The sequence below is a fragment of the Rhinatrema bivittatum genome, chromosome 9 (assembly GCF_901001135.1).
Source record: "Rhinatrema bivittatum chromosome 9, aRhiBiv1.1, whole genome shotgun sequence".
Lineage (NCBI taxonomy): Eukaryota > Metazoa > Chordata > Amphibia > Gymnophiona > Rhinatrematidae > Rhinatrema > Rhinatrema bivittatum.
This window is the reverse complement of record NC_042623.1, coordinates 80,280,662-80,303,971: the sequence shown is the minus strand read 5'-3', so window position 1 is coordinate 80,303,971 and position 23,310 is coordinate 80,280,662. Positions and strand designations below refer to the sequence as shown.

Genomic DNA, 23,310 nt, shown 5'->3' with positions numbered 1-23,310 from the left:
CTATATAATGCAAGGTTCCACATTAGGAGTCACCACTCAGGAAAAGGATCTAGGTGTCATTGTTGAAAATACATTGAAATCTTCTGCTTAGTGTGCAACACCAGCCAAGAAAGCAAATCGAATGCTAGGGACTATTAGGAAAGGAATGGAGAATAAAACAGAGAATATCATAATGCCTCTGTATTGCTCCATGATGCAACTTCATCTTGAGTATTATGTTAAGTTCTGGTCACCACATCTCAAGAAAGATATAGCAGAATTAGAAAAGGTACAGAAAAGGGCGATCAAAATGATAAAGGGGATTTAACAATTCCCCTATGAAGAAAGGCTAAAGAGGTTAGGACTCTTCAGCTTGGAGAAGAGATGGCTGAGGGGAAATATGACAGATGTCTATAAAATAATGAGTAGAATGGAACGAGTAAATGTGAATCAGTTGTTTACTTTTTTGAAAAGTACAAAGACCAGAGGATGCACAATAAAATTACCAGGTAATACACTTAAAGCTAATAAGAGAAAATATTGTTTTGCTCAGTGCTCTGGAATTCGTTCCCAGAAGATGTGGTGAAAGCTATTAGTTTAGCTACGTTTAGGTTTTAGGCAAGTTCCTGGAGGAAAAGTCCATAAATCATTAGTAGAGTTGCAGAAATCCACTGCTTATTCTTGTGATAAGCAGCTTGGAATCTATCGACCCCTTGTGACCTGGCTTGGTCACTGTTGGAAACAGGATACTGGGCTTGATGGACCCTTGATCTGACCCAGTATAGCAAGTCTTATGTTCTTATGGGCAGGAGTTAGGTAGTCCACTGGATCACCATGGCTTTGTATTTTTTTTTTTTTTTACCTATCCTGAACTATGGGCTGCCTATAAGAGCAGCGGAGGGGGGGGGGGAGGAGAGTGAAACAGGGTGGTCTAAACAGACCACCTGGGGATTTTCCAACTCATGAGGGAGAAGCATTCACGGGACCAAGACCTGGGGTCACTATTGCGCAGTGTATGGGAGGGGTTTCACTACCATGGTATTTCTCCCTGTGGGAAAATACCATGGGATTCACCAAGCCGGAATGACCCTATTAGGTCCTTATAAGAACATAAGAACATGCCATACTGGGTCAGGCCAAGGTCAATCAAGCCCAGCATCCTGTTTCAACAGTGACTAATCCAGGCCATAAGAACCTGCCAGGTACCTGCCAGGTTCTTATGGCCTGGATTAGCAAGGTTCCACATTAGGAGTGGTGACTCCTAATGTGGAACCTTGCATTATATAGCTTTTATTTGGGTTACTCTTCCCTAAGTGCATCACTTTGCACTTGTCCGCATTACATCTAATTTGCTATTTGTTGAAAAAATGTAAATTTTTCGATTAGAAGGTTAAAGCCAATTGAGGAATTAAGATATCAAATTCAAGGACAAGCACATCAGAAGTGGGATTCAAACCCACCACTCCATCAGGAGACCAGAACACAAAGCACAGAGAAGAAAGAAGACTTAAGTTAGGCACCTTAGACCACTCAGCCATCAAGGTGTACTAAACATTTTTCCTATAGACCCACAGTCAGAGAAAACCTTTAGTCAATAGGCTTTTTAAATTGTAAACTCTCTGGAGTCAGGGAAACTACCTATTGCACCACTTTGATGTGCCTGACCAGTCATGAAAGGTGGAAGAAAAATGTTCCCCCACCAAGGTATTTCCTTTCTCATTTTTGTGTAAATTTATTTAGGCCTTAAGGGAGACTTGCATTTTCACTCATTTCAAGAAAATTCTATTGCCTCTGTCACCTTACCACTCTAACCCATCAAACCCTTCTTCCCTCTCCCTTTCCCCCTCATACTATCATTGTATTGTGTTTTATGATCCATTTATATTTTCTGGCAATCTCATCACTTTGATCATTCTGTTTTCAGGTGTCAGGAAGGGTGTGTGAACTCCTGAAAGCTGGTCAAGAAATATTTCAAGTTAGAGCAATAAAAAGGCATCACCTTATCTGACTTTAGATAGGAAAATCATACTTAGAAAGACTCTTGAGACTTCTTAAAAGACTCGGCGTTCATTAGCTATGCACTGCAAGAACTGATCACAGAGTCAGGGGGAGAGGAGAACAGTCATACTGAAGGGAGGAGGCTACCAAGCCATAGGCGGCATCCGGCCCAGAGATGGGCGTGTTTTGATTTTGTTTTTTTAATCATAACCCTTGTGATCTGAGAGACTTGGATTCACAGATCGCAAGGAATGTGAATCTCACCTCACTTTGCGCTAACACAGCAAAACCACGGCTTTATCACAAGGAATGCAAAGCCATTCAAAGTGATGTGAGATTCTCATTCCTTGTGATCTGAAAGGAAAAGGTGATGTCCAGGGTGCCATTTTGTCTAGCAACTGCCCTGTCTGCCCCGATCCTGAGCCCTGTTCCACTCTCCCATTTTCCCCCTCTGTTCTCCAGTCCTATTTTGCTTTCTTTTCCCTCTTCCCTGTAACCGAGATGAGTGCTACAAGGGCGCAAACATTTTTGGTTGCTTGACCTTCCTTGTGGCATGCCCTGCCGGAAGATCTGAGGTTAGAAACAGATTTGCTGACATTTTAGGAAACAATTGAAAGGGGTTTTTTTTTTGTTAAGTGCTTTTGGGAACTTTGAATAGGAAGGAGTTATGTCTTGTAAGTTTTTACTTCTGTAACTTATTGGGATTGATGTTGTCTTGTCTTATTTCTATTTATTTATTATGAATTTTATGTTGTACCCCACAGGGAGCAAGGATTTTGGACCTATGTATTATAAATATTTTAAAATAAATTAAATAGGAGATTGTGGACACTCTTCACAACTGTTAACTCGAACTTCCACTTCACTCAGTTTTCTGCCTTCAAAAGGCTTTGTGCCATAGGTGACTGCCCTTCTTGCCCATCCCTCGTTACTGGCAACCAAGAATTGTGGACCCTGCACCAGCATTTACTCCCATACCGGGCTGAACAGTTTTATGCACTTTAAAAAGAGAAGAGCCATCACCCCCACCTCCAGCACTTGGGCCAAGAAAAAGAGCACTGCCCTTCTCCCTCAATGGCCCAGTCAATGGAAGAGTGGGTCCATCACTTCTAACCTGCTCCTCCTCTTCTTTCCCATCTGCATGAGTCAAACAGCTGATGTGAATTAGTTGGAAAGAAGAGATGTCACGGTAGAAGGAGTGGCAGACTTTGAAGCAACATTGCTGGGCCATTGGTGGGGGGGGGGGGGGGAGTGAGGGAGAGAGAGGCCTCGGGAGACGGGCAGGAAGAGCAGCTTTGAAGTTAGACAGGGGGGGCAGAGGTATTGAGACTCAGGGATATTGGGTTGGAGATGCAGGGATTTGGGTGAAAAGGAGAGAGTGGGGACTCAGGAGTTGGATGGGGGCAGAGATTCAGCATTTGGGTCAGAGGAATATTATGGGATTATTTTGCTTGAATCTGATTACTGATGAGCTCAGAGCTGCACAGGTAGAATGTACATAGGCATGTAGAAAATTGGTTCTGTGCCTGGCCAACTCAGAACTGGTTAATTTAATTTACACATGTGCAGGCAGACAGAACTGTTCCTAACATCTAATTCCCCACATAATTGTGCTTGTATATACCCCACCGCTTGCATAATTAATGTTTTCACATTCCCCCAAACATTTCCTTGAAAGTTTGACAGACCTGTTTGCTAAGGTCTTCCACAGGATGGCGGTATCTCTTACATATGCAGATGCTGTTGATTAGGACTGTGCCCAAATACAAAGTTCTGATGTGCTTAACTTTGGCACCAGAACTGATAAGAACAGAGGGGAACCCCTTCTGCCTCAGGCAATGTTAGATTTCTCACAAACTGTATAAAGGTGCGCAAAACTATAATGGATAACCTCAACACAGACCCCAGAGATGGCAGCACCAACGGAACATAAGCTCTGTATCTTTAGGTATAGTTAAGTGTTCTCTGTAATAATTATTATTTGCAGTCAACCATTTAGTGTTATTTGTAAATTATTTCTATAAACTTAATAAATCCATTATTAATTTCACCTGCCACCACTGTGTTTTAGTATTATTAAGCTAAGCCTTGTCAGATACTGATGCAACAAACGAGTGATCGGTCTGGACCCAGAACAGGAAGTGGAGACTCAACGATTGGATCAAGGGTGTGGAGAGAATGGGGATTCAGGGGTTGGGGAGATTGAAGTCTCAGGAATTGGAAGAATGAGGAGACTTAGGGATTGGCCCAAGTAGAGTAGAGATTCAAGGATTGGTTTGAGAGAGTGTGGTCACAGGAGTTGAGGAGTAGAGACATGGATTGGGTGAGGAGATAACAGGCAATGGGGGATTCAGTGGGGACTTAGGAGACTAGGGCCTCAGGGATTTGTGGGAAGGGAATAGCAGGGTTTGGGTTAAGGGTAATGCAGGGACTTAGGAGACTCTTTAAAGACACAGGAGGGGTAGAGAATGGGGTATTGGGGAGTGGAGATTCAGGTATTGGGTGGGAATAGAACAAGGACTAGGACTGAATTGGGAGATGGGAGCCTTGGGAATGGCATAAGTGGGGGCTATGATCAGGGCAGGGACATTGAGTGGGGACTTGAGAGTTTGGGAACTAAGGGTTTGGAAGAAAGAGTTGTGTCTTTTAAATGGGGTAGTGGGGATTTGGGGATTGATGGGATGGGAAAAGCAGGGACTTGATGATTGGGTAGGGGCATGAGCAAGAAATGAGAGATGGATCTGGGGTTATGAGATGAGGTAAGAAGGAGAAGTTGGGAGAGGACTGATGGGAGGGAAGGGGCTGGTGAAGGAGTGAAAGATGGGAAATATGAGAGATGAGGAAGGAGTGAAAGTGGGAGTTGGAAATCTAGTAAGTAGGTAAGAGATGAAAAGAAAGAGACTGAGGACTGGAAAGGACAATGGGGATAAGAGATAGAGAGGCGGGATGAGGTATGGAGGAGTAAGACCAAAGATGGGGATGATGCAAGACAAAAGATGTAGAAAGGTGGTAAGGATGCAAAGGTAAGAAGATTGTGATAGGAGAGCATTAGCAGGAGGGGATGAGAGAGCTTGGAAGGGGGTGAGAGGGAAAGGGAATGCTTGGGTGAAGTGAGAGGGAACGGTTGGAGAGAGTCAGAGTGACAATGATGTGAGGATGTTGTTTTGAGATAATGAGAAAGGAAGTGGCTAATGGGAGTAAGGACAGTGGAGCCATATAGCTTGTGAGGGCAACAACCCAATGAAGAGTAGGTGGAGATTAGAGTTGAGAAGTTGAAAGATTGGAACAGGGAGAACTGAAGAGTGAGAGGGGGAAGGAAGGATGAAATCTAGCTATGACTAAAGACAAAAATGGAGAAATGACATGAAAGGGAAATACCAATGTCAGACAGATAGAGAAGAGGACATGAAGAAATGGAAAGGTGACCCTGGATGAAGAGCTAGAAGGTTGACATGTGGAAAGCAGAAAAAGAGAGATCAGGACCAACACATTAGAGAAATAAAATTTCCAGAAATAGAAATAAAGCATTGTATTTTCATTTTAATTATTGAAATATGTCAACTTTATGATTGTGCATCTCTTATATTTTTTTTCTATTTTGCAGTTGGGAGCATTTCTATAACTTAGTAGGATGAGATGGTCACCTCCGGCAGCAAAATACTCTTTTGGCAGCTGCCTTACCTTTTCATCTCCATGTCTAAAGGAAGAGAAAGACCTGTGCGGTGGTGCAGTGTAATGACATGCCAACGGGGTTCCTACACCCTGCTGGCAGGAAGAAGATTGGTGCAGCAGCCGAGGCAATTTCCACCCTTCCTTCTGACAGGAGGACAATCTTGTGCAGTGGCACACAGTGTCGGTGAGGTCCCCTTCCCCACTGGCAGATGGACGAAGACTTGGGAGGCTATGTGTGAGTGAGAAAGAAGGGGATTGAGTAAGAGGAGAGGGAAGGGAATGGGGGGTGGATGAGAAGGGGAAGGAAAGAAGATTGAGTGAGAGGGGAGGGAAGGGAATGGCAGGGGAGTAAGAAGTGGTGATTGAGGATGGAAGTGAAGAGGAAAGGATGTGTAAGTGTGAATGATTGGGAGAAAAGGGAAGAGGAGTATAAGAAGGGGAGTGTGAATGAACACAAAGAGAAGGAAGAAGGGAGTGTGAAAGGGGAGGGAAGAAATGGAGAAAGGGGCTGCTGTGAGTGAGAAGCGTGTAAAAGGGATATGAGTGAGAAGGAAGGGAGGGGAGGATGGGGAAGGGAAGGTAGTGTGAGTTAGAAGAAGGGGGTGAGGGGAAAAGAGAAGGAAATAGGGAGTAAAACTGTAGGGGGGGGGTAGTGTGAGTGGGAGAGAGTGTGTCATAGACAGATCCCCATCTTTCACCCATTTCCCATTCCCCAGAGAGAAGATGCTGGGGAAGGGTGAGAGACAGGTGATAAAGTTCCCAAGAGTGTGGCAAGGTTGCCAGCTTCCTAGAAATATCATCACGTCCACTCTATCTGCCACTTCTCTGGGAACCCTGACACCTACTGCCTCCTCTTCCCTCCATCCCCTTTCCCTAGCATTTCAAATCACTAAAAGAGGAATTTTCAATCAGCAAAACTGCAAGGAAGACTCTCCTCCTTCCCCCTTGGTGCTCACGCTGATTTGACAAGTGCCACACCTTGGGGGTGGGACAGGAAGCACCATCTTATCCCTCTCCTCAAGCAGCAAATTGTCTTCAGCCCTCATTTGTACCATAGGGCAGATCCTCACACTTCAGCATTGCCACAGAAAGGCAAAATGAAAGAGCAAAAAGAAACCAGTCTATAAGTAGCTTGTAGAATCAACAGAGGCATCTCATTAGACCTTAAACTGTGGCAAGCATCTTGCCTCCCATTGCTCTAAAGGTTTCGAAGTGGGGCCTCCCATAACTCAAGTCAGGATAGCAAAATGCAAATCTCAGGAGTTTATAGGATCATCTAAACAAGAGACTTCTCTCATCTCTAAATCTCATCTTTGATCATTCTTGGTGGCTCAGTCAAATGTATCACACCTTGGAAAGAAACCAGTTTTTTTGCCATGTCCTCACTGTGAAGTGGGTGGGGGGTTGCAGGAGGAGGAAGATTACCTTCCATGCCCTTGGGGGTCAATATACTTGAATTTAGACAGTCTCCACGCACAGACTGCACATCCATCTGTAAACTTTACTGAAATAAAACCTCTTCAATTTTAGCAGTCTAGCAAAGAGTATGTTTACTTGGTGATGAATGTATTTTGATGTGGTTCAAGAAAACACCTAGAGCCAGCAGCTGTGGAGAAAAATCCTTTTTTATGAAATGCTTCAAATTAATATAATAAGGTATACCTTATGGAGAGAGCAGACACCAGTACATAGTAATGCATTATAAAGGATTTACACTTCTTCACATCTCCACCCCTAACTCAATGACTGGGTTACACAATTGTCAAAATAGTTCTATGGCTGGTAATTTAATGTAAACAATGAATCCAAGTGGCTTTATGTAAATTTGCGCTGTTTTAGTATGCAAATGCTATCTATGTGTTTGCAGTTAGGCTGGAACGTCAACATTGGCCTTTGTGTATTCTAAATATAACTCTGTAACCCCATGTCCTAGTAACTTTCTATATGTAACCCTTACTGGGAGTGTGTTAAGCTCCAAGGGCACACCATCTAATTTATCTCTTCGGGGCTGGTCCAGCTAACCATTTCACTCCCATGTTGACTCTTAATCTGAGGTTGGGGGGAAGCTCTCTCTTATGGCTTAGCAGATGAAAGAAGGTTGCCAGTGTATGTGCTGTACTTTAAGTGCTTCCATGAAGTGAGAGACTATAAGAATTAGGACAAGGTCTGGGTGTTAAAATAAAGTTTACTGATTCATAAAAATTAAATAAAACCCATTTTGTCCAAAATGAGTGTACATTGGACTGTAGTTACAGGGCTTTCTTTTGATGTAGGTGAGTGTCCTTATTACAGACCTCTGGGTAGAGCCCCATGTGATTGTAAATGTGCAAACTCTTCCAGCAGGTGTCTGTGGAATCCTAGTGAGAGAGTTCCCATTTAAATGCAAAAATCTTACCTTTAGCTATCATCTTTCCCCGGACATCCAGCCTGTCCTGATTCCTTGGGGTGGAAATCTGGATGGGATCTCCTCTTGTCCTTTTAACTTTGGTTATGCTGTACTTTATCCTTAGCTTTTACTTCAAGTGATTTCTCTTGTGGAAAAGCTGGGGACCAGGCAATTCCACGGCTTCCAATCCCAGAGGACAAGGGGAAGCCAAAAAAACCTCCCCACTATTCTTCAGTTCCAAATATACTTTAAATCTTAATCTGGACGGCTTCTCTACCATCCCAAATCTCTCGCAGCAGGATCCATCGTTGGTGCTTGCCTATCTCGTAAGTAGAGTAGGCTCACAGGTCTTTGATTTCCTGAAAAGAGCCCTTTTGCCCCTAAAGGGTATCGGGCTTAAAAATCTATCTCACTGCAAATTATAAGAAGGACCCTCGGGCAGGGAGTGCACGGTGAGCTATCTCTTCTAAAAGAAAATTCCTTTGGGGAAGGCCTGGGGGCCCCTAACAAAGTGTGGAAAACACAGATCCCTACTCTCTGACTGCTTCCTCAAACTGAATCCCTGAATCAATAACATAGCTGAGCTAAATAGCACTAAGTCATCCAATCAGAACCTCCTGGTCACAGGGCCTGAAGGGACAGATGGCTCCTACTAAGTGTGTTCTAAGGACAGGGACAGTGGCATCTAGTGGCCATTTTATTTCTAGCATCTTCTCTTCTGCAGCATCTGTCTGTCTACAAAAGCAAAGCAGAAATCTTAAGCATAAATACTATAGAACAGTGGTTCTCAACCGGTGTGTCACGACACACCAGTGTGCCGCCAAGCACACACAGGTGTGTCACCACACTTCCCGGTCCCCTGCTGACCCAGCTGCTCCCCCTACCTGAGCAAGATAGGTCCTACACCCGGGCTTGAAACTCTGAAAGCCCGGGCAGAACGCGGCAGAAGGCAAGAGTCAGTGGCACCGGCATGCTCTCTTCTTCCCCCCCCCCCCCCCCCCGCGACCTGGAAGAGAAAGTGGTGAGCAGCGGGTGCGTGCGTGGGAAGAAGAGACCTTGCTAGTGCGCTCGGCATTGGCCCAAAGAAAAGAAGAGAGGCGCGGTCTGAAGAATGAACAGCGCGGCTCAGAGGAAAACGAAGAATTTCGTCAACCCCTGTGGTCGATGGGACTCCTTGCTCCGCGAGGGCTGAAAATGAAGTAGATTGCTGCTGCCTTTAGGGTTAGAAGTGGAGGAGGCTGCTGTTGCCGCTAGTTCTGGGGAGGGGGGTGAGTGAATGAGCAAGCATGTGTGTTTGAGATCCTGTGTGTGTATGTGAGTGAGATAGCATGTATGTGAATGATTGAGAGCCTGTATATGTGAAAGAGAGTATGTCTGTGAATGAGAGCTGGTTTAGGTGAGGGAGCATGTGAGTATGTGATTGAGAGCATGTGTGAAAGAGAGAAAGACAGCATGTGTGTCTGTGTGTGATTGAGAGCTGGTTTAGGTGAGGGAGCATGTGAGTATGTGATTGAGAGCATGTGTGAAAGAGAGAAAGACAGCATGTGTGTCTGTGAGTGATTGAGAGCTGGTTTAGGTGAGGGAGCATGTATATGATTGAGAGTCTGTGTGTAAATGAGAGAAAGAGAGAGCATGTTTGTAAGCATGTGAATGAGAGTCTGTGTGAGAGAAAAGGACAGCATGTATGTGTTTGATTGAAAGCCTGTGTGTGTAAGCCTGAAAAGATAGACAGCATGTGTAAATGTGTAATTAAGAGCCTATATAAGTGAGAGAGAAAAAGCATGTGTATATATGAGCGATTGAGAGCCAGTGTGTGAGAGAGAGAGAGAGAGGGAGGAGAAAGTTGCAAGCAAACCACCCCTCCTCCTGCTAATTCAAAACAATCTCAGGGCACGTGGATATCAAATGTTCCCAGGTATGCAGAGCAAAACATTTTTTGTATCATTATTTTTCATTCCTGGGTCTTTGAGTTTGCTATTTTAAAATATTTTATTGGTATCTAGAAATTTTTGATATGAGTTTTTAATTATTGGATATTCCATTCATCTGCTGTTTTGAAATAATCTGTTCTTTTTGTTAGTATGCTTTTACTGCTACTGATTTTATATTTCTTGATTTGTTTTTTAAGGGTGGGTGATAAGAACATAAGAAAATGCCATACTGGGTCAGACCAAGGGTCGATCAAGCCCAGCATCCTGTTTCCAACAGTGGCCAATCCAGGCCATAAGAAGCTGGCAATTACCCCAAAACTAAGTCTATTCCATGTTACCATTGCTAATGGCAGTGGCTATTCTCTAAGTGAACTTAATAGCAGGTAATGGACTTCTCCAAGAACTTATCCAATCCTTTTTTAAACACCGCTATACTAACTGCACTAACTACATCCTCTGGCAACAAATTCCAGAGCTTAATTGTGCGTTGAGTAAAAAAGAACTTTCTCTGATTACTTTTAAATGTGCCCCATGCTAACTTCATGGAGCGCCCCCTAGTCTTTCTACTATCTGAAAGAGTAAATAACCGATTCACATCTACCCATTCTAGTTACAGCCATAAGAACATGAGAAATTACCATACTGGGTCAAACTGAGGATCCATCAAGCCCAGCATCCTGTTTCCAACACTGGCCAATCCAGGATACAAGTACCTGGCAAGTACCCAAACATTAAATAGACTCCATGCTAATAATGCTGCTAATAAGCAGTGGCTATTCCCTAACGGGCAGATTTTCAAAGCCCTGCTCGCGTAAATCTGCCCGGATTTATGCGAGCAGGGCCTTGCGCGCCGGCGCACCTATTTTCCATAGGCCGCCGGTGCGCGCAGAACCCCGGGACGCGTGTAGGTCCCGGGGTTTTCAGAAGGGGGCGTGCCGGGGGCGAGGCCAAACATTTTGGGGCGAGGTGCGGCATTTCGGGGGCGGGCCCGAGGGTTTCGGGCCTGGGCGTTCCGGGGGCATGGCCGCGCCCTCCGGAACCGGCCCTGGGTCCAGTCTCGTCGCGCCAGCAGCCCGCTGGCGCGCATGGATTTACGTCTCCCTCCGGGAGGCGTAAATCCATGGATAAAGGTAGGGGGGGGTTTAGATAGGGCCGGGGGGGGGTGGGTTAAGTAGAGGAAGGGAGGGGAAGGTGAGGGGAGGGCGAAAGAAAGTTCCCTCCGAGGCCGCTCCAATTTTGGAGCGGCCTAGAAGGGAACGGAGACAGGCTGCGCGGCTCGGCGTGCATCAGCTGCCCAAAATCGGCAGCCTTGCACGCGCCGATCCAGGATTTTAGAAGATACACGTGGCTACCCGCGTATCTTATAAAATCCAGCATACTTTTGTTTGCGCCTGCTGCACAAACAAAAGTACGCGATCGCGCAGTTTTTAAAAATCTACCCCTAAGTCAACTTGATTAATATCAGTTTATGGACTTCTCCAGGAATTTATCCAAACTTTTTTAAAACCCAGCTACACTAACTGCCTTAACTACATCCTCTGGCAATGAATTCTAGAGCTTAATTGTGCGTTGAGTGAAAAATAATTTTCTCTGATTTGTTTTAAATGTGCTACTTGCTGTTACAGAAGTGTACCCTTGGACCAAGGTGAGACTGGCGCAACCCTCAGGGAGGAGCCCTGTGAGACCCCACCTTCAGCAGGCGGAGCTGGCTGGAGCAGAGGCCCAACAGGAACTTCACTAATAGCAGACCTCGGGTGCCAGGGGCCGGCTGGCTTAGGTGTGGGCCACTATGGAAAGGTGGATCCGTCACAGGAGATATGTAGGCTAGCAGGAATGAAGGTGGATCCGTCACAGGAGATATGCAGGCTAGCAGGAGTGAAGTGGAGAAGTACAGGGCAGGTGACAGCAGAGCCTGGTACAGGCTGTGGTCAAGGTCCAAGCAGAGGTCTGGGCAGGTAGAGTTCAAGCAAGACAGTGAGCAGGCAGTGGTTGAAGGGCAGGTGGAAGTCAAACAACGTCGAAGAACAAACTGAAGTCAAGCCAGGAATCCATCTGAAGACAGATGAGGGATCACGAAGACAAGAACTCAGGTGAAGACCAGACTGAGGAAGGACAAGGAACAGACACAGGAACTCAGACAACACACAGCAGAACCAGGAACACGAAGACCAGGCACAGGATCAGGAACTAGGAACGCAGAGGCAAACTGCTACTCCGTGATGTTGACCTACTGATAAGGCATCTGAGGAAGGTCCAGGCAGGCTTTATATAGTGGAGGCCCTGTGATGTCATCAGGGGGTGCTGCAGTGGATTTCCCACCACGGGTCCCATAAATCCGGAAGAGTTGGACATACATGCACCTAGAGATGGCCCTATCAGCTGGGCGACGTCCCTAGCGTGGCATGTTGGGCCTGCTCTGGTGCGGCGGCCTCAGACATCCTCATTCAGAGGGAGGTCTGCTGCAGAGTCGGCAGGTTCCCCTCTGTAGCTCAGGGCTGGATGTAAGTGCAGTCACTCACGGGATGGACCCACAAGTGACCAAATGCAACACTTGCTAACTTCATGGAGTGCCCCATAGTCCTTGTATTATCTGAAAGAGTAAATAACCACTTCACATTTACCTGTTCAAGTCTTTTCATGATTTTAAACACCTCTACAATATCTCCCCTCAGCCGTCTCTTCTCCAAGCTGAACAGTCCTAACCTTTTTAGCCTTTCTTGATAGGGGAGCCGTTCCATCCCCTTTATTATTTTGGTCACCCTTCTCTGTACCTTCTCCAGCACAAACATATTTTTTTTTTAGATGCAGCAACTAGAATTGTACACATTACTCAAGATGTGGGCTCATTGTGGAATGATACAGAGGAATTTAGATATTCTTCGTTTTATTCATCATTCCCTTCCTAATAATTCCTCACATTCTCTTTGCTTTTTTGACCACCATAGCACATTGTGCCAATGATTTCAATGTATTATCCACTATGATGCCTAGATCTTTTTCCTGGGTGGTAACTACTAATATGAAATCTAACATCATGCAACTACAGCAACACCTTGCACTTGTCCACATTAAATTTCATCTGCCATTTGGATGACCAATCTTCCAGTCTCACAAGGTCTTCTGCAATTTATCACAATCCACTTGTGATTTAACAACCCTGAATAATTTTGTGCAATCTGCAAATTAGATCATCTCACTCGTACCTCTTTCCAGATCATTTATAAATATATTAAAAAGCACCAGTCCAAGTACAGATCACTGTTTACCTTTTTCTACTGAGAAAACTATTTATTCCTACTCTGTTTCCTGACTTTTACCCAGTTTGCAAGCCACAAAAGGACATTGCCATCTATCCAATGACCTTTCCATTTTCTTAGAAGCCTCTCATGAGGGACTTTTTCAAACACTTCCTGAAAATTGAATACAATACATCTACCAGCTCACCTTTATCCACATTTATTAACTCCTTCAAAAAATTGTAGCAGATTTGTGAGGCAAGATTTCCCTTGGGTAAATCCATGCTGGCTGTGTCTCATTAAACCATGTCTTTCTATATTTTCTGTGATTTTGTTCTTTAGAATAGTTTCCACAATTTTTCCTGGCACTGAAGTCAGGCTCACAGCTATATTTATTTATCTAAGCATTTTATATACTATTATTCCTAATAAAGATCACAATAGTTCACAAGAGACATTCATAGATCATGGCTATTCGATACTTTGAGGAGACATTCATAATATGGGTCTATACATTCATGGGTCAGTTCAATACATTCATAACTCGGTCAATACTTGAAAGAGGAATAGCAGATGACAGGGAGAGTAAAAGACATAGTTCCTGACGAAGAGTCTGCATAGATAATCGTTCTTCTCTTTAGGTTGACTGTATATGAGTGGGAATTATTTGAGAATGTAATTGTTTAGTTCATTAAGTGTCAATTTACAGACTCCTTTCTTCTAGCTGAGTTAGGTTAGGTTGTATGTGTTTTTGAAGAGCCATGTTTTTAGCTCCTTTTTACATTTCTTTTTGTCTGGGATCAGTTGTAGCCTTCCAGATACAGAGTGCCACAGATCTATTATCTGTGTCAGGTGTGTGCTTCGTATGTTAGGGACAGACAGTAAACTCTTATTTTGAGATATTAATGATCATTGGGGATTGTAAGGTTGTAATGCTATGCCACTCATATCAGTGTTATTTGAGTGAATGATGTTAAATATAAAGGTTAGTACTTTAAATTGGATTCTGAAGTGAACTGGTAACCAATGTAATGAGATTAGTGCTGGAGAAATGTGATCGAATTTTTGGGCTCCTAGTAAGAGTCTTGCAGAAGCATTTTGCAGTATTTGTAATGGTTTTAAGAGGCATTCGGGCAGACCTAGAAATTGGGAGTTGTAATAGTCTAGGTTTGAGAAAATTAAGGTTTGTAATACAGACGGGAAGTCTTGAAGGTTAGCAGAGGCTTCAGACGCTGTAGAATCCTTAACTTGTAGCCAGTTAATGTGATGGGTTTCTTCATCCTGAGCTTCTATAGTTTCCCGGATGACCCCTGGAGCCCTTTTTAAATGTCAGGGTTACAGTGGCCACCTCCAGTCTTCAGGGACAATGGACGATTTTAATGATAGGCTACAAATTACTAGTAATATGTCTGAAATTTCACTTTTAGGTTCTTTCAGAACCCTGGAGTGTATACAGGGCTGGTGCAAGGGGATTAGGTGCCCTAGGCACCTTCTGCCTTGCGCCCTCCCCCTCCCTTGTCGCGCCACCACCCCATTGGGGGCACGAGACATGTGGGGCCTAGATCGCCTAGTAGTTCTGCCGGCCCTGGGTGTATACAGTCTGCTCCAAAGGATTGCTACTCTTCAGTTTGTCAGTCTGTCCTACTACATCATCCAGGTTTACTGTGATTTGGTTCAGTTTCATCTGAATCATTACCCTTGAAAAACGTTTCAAGATCGGATATCTCCCCAACATTCTCATTAGTAAACACCAAAGCAAAGAATTAATTTAGTCTTTCCATGATAGCCTTATCTTCCCTAAGTGCTCCTTTAACCCCTCGATCATCTAACGATCCAACCAACTCCCTTGCAGGCTTCAGATATATTTTAAAAAGTTTTTATTATGAGTTTTTGCCTCTACGGCCAACTTCCTTTCAAATTCTCTCTTAGCTTGACTTATGAATGTTTTATATTTAATTTGCCAATGCTATGCTTTTTCCTATTTTCTTCAGATGGATCATTCTTTCACTTGTTGAAGGAAAATGTTTTGGCTAAAATAGCCTCTTTCATCTCACCTTTTAACCATGCTGGTAATCGTTTTGCCTTCCTTCCACCTTTCTTACTGTGTGGAATTCATCTGGACAGCGTTTCTAAGATGGTATTTTGAAACAATATCCACGTCCTTTGTTGCTGCACCTTTCAGTTTTTTTCTATTTTCCTTATTTTATCAAAGTCTCTCTTTTGAAAATGTAAGGCTACAGCTGTAGATATACTTATTGTGCCTCTTACAGTCATTAATTCAAATTTAATCATGTTATGATCACTATTGCCAAGTGGCACCACCTCTCTTACCAAATCCTGTGTTCCACTAAGAATTAGATCTAAAATAGCTCCTGCTCTCATCCGTTCCTGAACCAAATGTGCCATGAAGTAGTCATTTATTCCATCCAGGAACTTCACCTGTCTAGCATGTCCTGATGTTATATTTTTCCAGTCAATATTGAGGTAATTGAAATCTCCCATTATTACTGCACTGCCAAATTGATTAGCTTCCCTAATTTTTCTTAGCATTTCATTGTTCATTTTATCATTTTGGCCAGGTGAACAGTAGATACTTCTATTGCTTTACTCTTCCCCAACACACATGGGATTTCTACCCATAAATGGGTGCGCATTTTCGACGCGCTAGCTCTACCCCTTATTCAATAAGGGGAAAGAGCGCGTCAAAAATTTGCGTCCAACCCCCCCCCCCGAAACTAATAGCGCCCGCAACATGCAAATGCATGTTGATGGTCCTATTAGTTATTCCCGCGCGATACAGAAAGTAAAATGTGCAGCCAAGCCGCACATTTTACTTTCAGAAATTAGCGCCTACCTTTAATTTTTGCCAGTGCCGGGGAAAACCAGACACTCAATTTTGCCGGCGTCCGGTTTCCGAACCTGTGGCTGTCAGTGGGCTTGAGAACCGACGCCGGCAAAATTGAACGTCGGCTGTCAAACTCGCTGACAGCCACTGCTTCCGTCAAAAAAGAGGCACTAGGGACGCGCTAGTGTCCCTAGCGCCTCTTTTTACCGCGGGCCCTAATTTGCATAGGCCACCCTCCTGAATCGCGCGCCCAGGAGAGTGGCCTGTACACACGCCGGGAGAGCGAGCGTTCGCCAGCTATCCCGCATGCTTTTCTGAATTGGCCTGAAAGTTTCTACTGTGCATTTAGTCTCTTGCAGAATCTTTATCCTCTCTTGCAGAATCTTTATCCTGTTGGATTCTATGCCATCCAGGATATAAAGTGCCACTCCACCCCACAAAGTTGATCCTTCCTATAATTGCAATATAATTTATACCCTGGTATAGCACTATACCATTGGTTATCCTCCTTCCACCAGGTTTCTGAGATACCAATTATGTCTATCTTATCATTCACTGCTATACATTCTAATTCTCCCATTGGCATTGGCACATAGACATTTCAAAGTATGTTTTTTGTTTGTATTAACAACCTGCTTTTCAATTGATACGGTGTGGGAACAAGCGACGATTCCCACAGGCCTGGAGATATCTAGACTGACTCCAGCCTTCTTAAAACAGTAACTCTTTATAACTTCACACATCACAACAATATGCTGTCTTCTCCTGAGACAGTGTACTCTCTTACCTACAGTGTATTGCTTCGTCTCAGCTCCGGGTTTGGGCAGCATTGCATATAGAAGCTGCTTTCCTCCCTGAGACCTCAGGCCTGGTCTGGTTATCCCCACCTGGATCCCAGCTGTTATTCCCCAGTTCCTCGTTATGCCCTCTGAGCCCTACCTGCCCCACAGGATCCTGCCCATAGAGCACACTCTCCTTAAGGCATTTAAGGCGGACTAAGCATCTAGCCTGATCCTGCACAGGTAACTAGGGGAACACTAGGGGCACTGCCTCCCTCAGGGATAATTTTGAATCTTTTAACTCAGGTGTTTTTTTTTTATAAAGTTTTGTGTAACATAAATGTATTGTATACAGGGAAGAAGTGCAATATAATAATATAAGAATACATATTTGTGAAACATTTCTATGATGTCTATATGAATTCAATATATACTGTACTCTGTATAATGAATGTTATAACATAGAGCTAGATAGTTTACATGTTTGCTGATTCCCATGAGTGATGTGTCATTATAACAATTGGGGGAGTTAGAGCCCCGAGTGGGGCTTTGGTACAAAATAAAGACTTTCTGGCTTATGGCTGCAGTGTAATGCTTAGTGCTGCAGCACAGAAAGAACAGTTTTTCTTTAACTGACAGGTTGTCTGTCCTTTCTTAGAATTAAAGTAAGTTCCTGGTGTAATCTAATTTCAATGTTGTCTGATGGATTGATTCATTGATCATGCAGGGTCAGGTCATCCAGCAAGTATAGCTAATGCAATACTAAATGTGCAACTAGGTATTGTGTTATCCCTGAATTTTGTAGTAAATTATATAATCTGTTTAACATTTTACATCTGCAACATGTCAGATACAACAGCACACACTGGCAGGTTAAGCTTCTGCAAGCTTCAAACGTGACCTAGCTAGGATATCACACTGCTCCAGAGTGGCCAACTCTGGTCCTCAAGAACCACAAATAGACCTGGTTTTCAGAATATCCATAATGAATATGCATTGAGAGAAATTTGCATATAATGGAGACATTGCACACAAATCTCTCTCATGCATATTCTTTGTGGATATTCTGAAAGCCAAATCTGTTTGTAGCTCTTTGAAGACTGGATTTGGCTACCCTTTCTCTACACCAGTGTTTTTCAACCCAGTCCTCAGGACATACCTAGCCAGTCAGGTTTTCAGGATATCCATAATGAATATGCATGAGCTAAGATTTGCATGCATTGCCTCCATTGTATGCATATCTCTGTCATACATATTGAATGTGGATATCCTGAAAGCATGACTGGCTAGGAGTGTCCTGAGGACAGGGCTGAGAACTTTGCTCTGCACTAAGGGCATTCCTAATTTTTGATCATAGATGCTAAGATGAAATGTGGCATTGGCAAATTTATCTGGAGATGTTATGGGTCTGATTTTCAAAAGCATTTACATGCTTAAAACTGGGTTTTTCATGTGCAAATACACTTTAGCCTTGTGTTACTTTGAAAAATTGCTACAATATATGTCTTTCAATTGACCATAGGTTTTACCCACATTAAGTGCACTTAATGCTGGTAAATGGCTTTTGAAAATTACTATTATAGTATCCTACATTTACATACATAACTCCTTTGAAAATTCACCTATATGTGCGTAATTTGTCCCAGATATTCAGCGGGACTTACATGCACATCGCTTAATGTTTTTATTTGTTTTATATAGATCACGTTATTATGTGTGTTCTTTTGTAACTCACCTAGTAGGTGTGATATACATTTTTTAATAAATAAACAAGCAGTAGGACTGTGAGTTTTCTGACTAAACTTGTGCATATAACTTTACCCAGATAGAGCTGAATAGAGACGCTGACTGGGTAAAGTTAAGCCTTGCACCAGAATGTTGCGGACGGAATGGTGGACCCTTGGGCTGGCCTGGTGGAGGGTGACAGTTGAAAGAGAGAACTCCGCGGAGATGGAACAGGCCGGGAGGTGGTGCCAAGACGGATGTAGAGATGAGGTCTTCACCCTGGAAGCCCGAGATCCCCCCCCCCCGGGAGGAGCCCATGAGGACCCGAACTGCTGGGGCTTAGGCGACAGCTGTAAGACTTGTAGAGAAGATGAGGATGAGATCCCCCCAGGAGGAGCCCGTAGGACCTGGACCGCTGGGACTTAGGCGACAGCAGCGAACTCGAAGAGCAGACTGACCAGAAGATGGGGCAGGTGGCAGACACGGGGTATCAGAAGCGAAGCCGGAGTCAGGAACCAGGGAATCAAGTCAAGAGGAATCCAGAACCAGACCAGGATCAGGAACAGCAAGATCAGGATAAGGAACAGCAGGACCAGGAACGCAGCAACTAGTGACTCCGAAGAGAGAACCTCGTTGCAAGGCGATTTCCTAAGTCAGACCCCGGGTTTAAATACCCTACCGGCATCTGACGTCATCCAGGGGGCTGGCCGGGACTCCGAGGGGCTAGGCCTTTAAAAGGGCCTCCCTCGCGTGCGCGCGCATGCCTACAGAGGGGGCGGAGCCATAATCGGGGCTTGGCAGCGTCTCCCTCGTGGCCCGAACGAGCAGGTAAGAACCCGGTCGCCAGCCTATAGTCATCAGCGTATAGATAAAACTTGAGCTTGAGTTCAGAGAGGAGGTGGCAGAGACGGGTTAGGTAGATGTTGAACAGAGTTGAGGAGAGAGAAGAGCCTTGCGGCACTCCTTGTTGTAGGGGGTAAGTGGCAGAAATGTTGTTTCCTATTTTAACAGAGAATTTTCTGTTCGAGAGATAAGAATTGAACCAAGCAAGGGCTAGTCCAGAAATGCCAATGCTTTCAAGACGTGCAAGGAGATGGCGGTGTCTAATGGTGTCAAAAGCGGCCAAGATATTGAGGAGGGCGAGGAGGTAACTGTGGCCTTGGCCCAGGCCTCTGAGGAGATGGTCAGAAAGGGAGAGGAGAAGTGATTCAGTATTAAGGTGTTTCCGGAAGCCAAATTGGGAGGCATGGAGGAGCGCATGGTTTTCGAGGAAGTCCATGAGTTGAGAGTTGACAACTTTTTCCATCAATTTGGAGATAAATGGGAGGTTGGATATAGGGCGGAAGTTGGAAGGATCTTTTGGGTCTAATGAGGGTTTCTTTAGGAGGGGTTTGACTACCGCAAGTTTGAGAGACTCCGGAACCATCCCATGGGCAATGGAGCAGTTGATAACATCTGTTAAAGCTCTAGCTATGGTGTCAGGGATGGCTATTAGGGCTTTAGTTGGGATGGTGTCATTCGGGTGTGAGGCAGGCTTGAGTCTTCGAAGGATATTAATGATCTGTTTGGAGGATGTGAAGTCCAGAGTGGTCATTGCGGATTGGGAGGGTATGGGGAAAGTAGGTGCCCCCCTAGACAGTGGCAGGTACAGATCCTTTGGTGCTGTTACTTCACAGACAAGCTTTAAAACCTTATTTGGCAATACTTTTTTTAAATTAAAAATAACATATTTGATAGTAACATTTTCAATATTTATGTTTTACTATAATTTTCATTGCTTTCAGGAAATATTTTGCCATTTAAGGCCTGTTTTACATAAGTTTTTTTTCCCTGTTTTGTGTCTTTGGAGGAAAACAACAACTTAATAATTCAGGCCCTTAATTTTAACCTCCTTCATTCACAGGGTTACTGATTCCACATATATACCATAAACCTGAATTCTCAAAGATGCGGCATCTTCAGCTAACATTCTGTCTTATGTTTCATGTGCTGAATTCTGTACATGTGACTGTTAAATGCCTAGGTAGAAACGTGGATATTACACTGTGATAAATAAATCTGGTTTGAAATGCTAACTTGGCTGAAATGGTGGAAGTCTTTCTAGATCTCATCCTTGAATGCCATGGGCTAGTGACGAGGCTGGATAACACTTTTACAACAGCAAGTTTAAGTGCAATCCAGCTGATTTAAATAATAAAAAAAAAAACAAAGCCCTGTGAGAATATAAAATTGACAAATTTGTGCCATTAAGATGCAAATGACTATGAAGCTAGAAACAATTATGGAAATAAGAATGTGCTGCTTCATTGCTATTTTGTCTGACATCAGACATTGTGACTGGGATCAATGCCATGGAGTCAGTGATTCAGACAGTTCTTTTAATAATAAAAATACACATGGAATTATTTTGAGATTCCTGTCATTCATGTGGAGCTATACAGCAGAAAAATGACTTCCCACACGAGGCTTGTTTAAAATATTGCCCTGCATTTTGCATGTTTCACATCATGCTTGTTTTCCTTTGCAGGGGTTGAGGATTCCAGTCACCTCGTAGTGGTTTTCACGTGCTTTCTTTTAACACAAGAGCATGAACTTTGATTGAGAACTTGTGAGAACATCATTTTTTAACCTTTTTGACTACAATTCAACATAAGGTCTGAGCCATGAGGTAGGGATCAACCCTTCTTGGCCTTTTGAGTATGATGAAAGACCAATATAACATGGGGGCTTAGTGCCCTGCCACCCTATCCCACTGGGGACCCAAAACTGTTTGAGCCCTTGTCAAATCTGGAGGCGTAAACCTCCAATTGGGAAAACAAAAATGTCATCCTGTGGCTTTGGAAACTTTCTAATCTGTTTTTAAAGGCAGCAGTTGCATAACAAAATAGCGTTGAATCACTCCCTTTCAGAAAGGAATAGGGGTTGTGATATGCTATAGCCAGTTGCCTGGTGTTTTCATAGATCCCAGATAAGCCTTTAGTTAGAGCTCCAGGGATCTGGAAGGGTGATCATATCTGACGATCTTAAGGTGGCCAAACAGATAGACAAGGTGATGGGAAAAGCCAGGGAGAGGAATAGCCAGCAGGAAAAAGGAGGTGATATTGCCTTTGCAATAAGTCTCTGGTGAGACTTCATTTGCAATAACTGAGTACAATTCTAGAGACCGTAACACCAAAAGGATAGAACAGAATAGAGTTGGTCCAGAGGGCAGCAACAGTCTCCATCATAAAGCATACAGGGACAGACATGTGAAAAGGAGGGAAAAGGGAGATATGAGAGACTTTTAAATACCTCCATGGAATAAATGCACAAGAGGCAGGTCTTTTTTTTAAGGGAAAGGAGGCTCTGGAACAAGGGGTCATGAGATGGAGTAATCTAAGGAAATATTTCTTTACAAAAGGGTAGTTGACATGGAACAGCCTCTCTGCGGAGGAGCTGGAGACAAGGACAGATTCAGAATTCAATAAAGCATGGGGCAAGCACAGAGAATCTCGGAGGGAGAGGAAGGGACTTTAAAGCTGAGCAGGAGATATGGAATGTCAGACTAGCAGTCTTTATCTGCTATTATGTTCTCTGTTTCTACTCATTGTTTCTGTCTTGTTTTGTTGTTACTCCTATGTATGTATATTTTATTTATTGTGTGTGTATATATACATATATATAGAGAGAGAGAGAGAAAGAGAGAGAGAGAGAGAATATAAATAAATATGTATGGATGTATGTATATATATATATATACACACACTCTCTCTCTACTCCCCACTCACTCAGCACTCTCACTCACCACACCATCACCCCAGCACATTTCCCCCATCCACCCACCTAGCACCTTCTCTTTTCTTCTGTACCCCCTCTCTCTTTTTCTTCATCCCTCCACAGTTATCTGGCATTCATTTCCTTCCCTATCACCCCTCCTACTTTGGAAGCTCCAGGACTATTCCTGCATTCTTCGGTTTCTGATGGGATGGGCTGCTGGTGGGAAGCTCCACCAGTGACTCCACCTCCAGACCGCTTCCTGTTCTTCAGCTGCTGGCAGGATGGGCTCTACCAGCAGCTTCAGGCTTTGCACTGGTAGGATTGTGCTGGCAGGAGTTTGCCCCCCCCCCCCCCAAAATAAATTTTGGTGCCCTGTCTGACCACCTACTTCAGCTAACGGAAGGTGAAGATTTAGAGAAACTGAAGCAAATAATTGTGAAACTGGAAGATATCATAGAACAACTTGACAAACTAAAGATTAACAAAGCACCAGGGCCAAATAATATTTATTTACCTCAGAGTTCTAAATGAACTCAAATGTTAAATTGCAGACCTATTACTTGCAATCTGTAACCTATCATTAAAATCAACCACTGTGCTTGAAGTCTGAGAGTGGCCAATCTAATGCCAAATGTATTAATTGAATCTAGGGGTGATCTGGAAACTGTAGATCAGTGAGTCTGAGGTTGGTGCCTAGCAAAATAGTAGAAGCTGTTCCTAAGAACAGAATTAAAAAAATCACAGGATATGAGACACTATCTTACTGTGGGTTGGTAACTGGTTAAAAAATAGGAAACTAATGGTCAATCTTCCCTCTGGAGAAAGGTGAATAGTGGAGTGCCCTAGGGATCTGTATTGGGACCAGTGCTCCTAGTCAACTTCTTTCTAAACATGGAGAACTAGTAACACTGACTACAGCTAAGCACAGTGCAACAACAGACACTGTTTAATCTACCTACTCAGTTCTGAAAATGCACTTTTTCTAGTCTACTCAGTCCTGCTA

The 23,310-nt window shown here is 43.8% G+C and overlaps 1 long non-coding RNA gene across 1 annotated transcript in view; it reads left to right on the top strand.

Moving 5' to 3' along the window:
• The window catches only part of LOC115099445, a 28,362-nt gene extending 22,430 nt beyond the window's left edge, over nt 1-5,932 (top strand). Inside the window, exon 3 of the long non-coding RNA XR_003858777.1 lies at nt 5,582-5,932. This is a non-coding gene — a long non-coding RNA (uncharacterized LOC115099445). The remainder of the gene's footprint in view (nt 1-5,581) is intronic.
• Nucleotides 5,933-23,310: the final 17,378 nt, after the last annotated feature.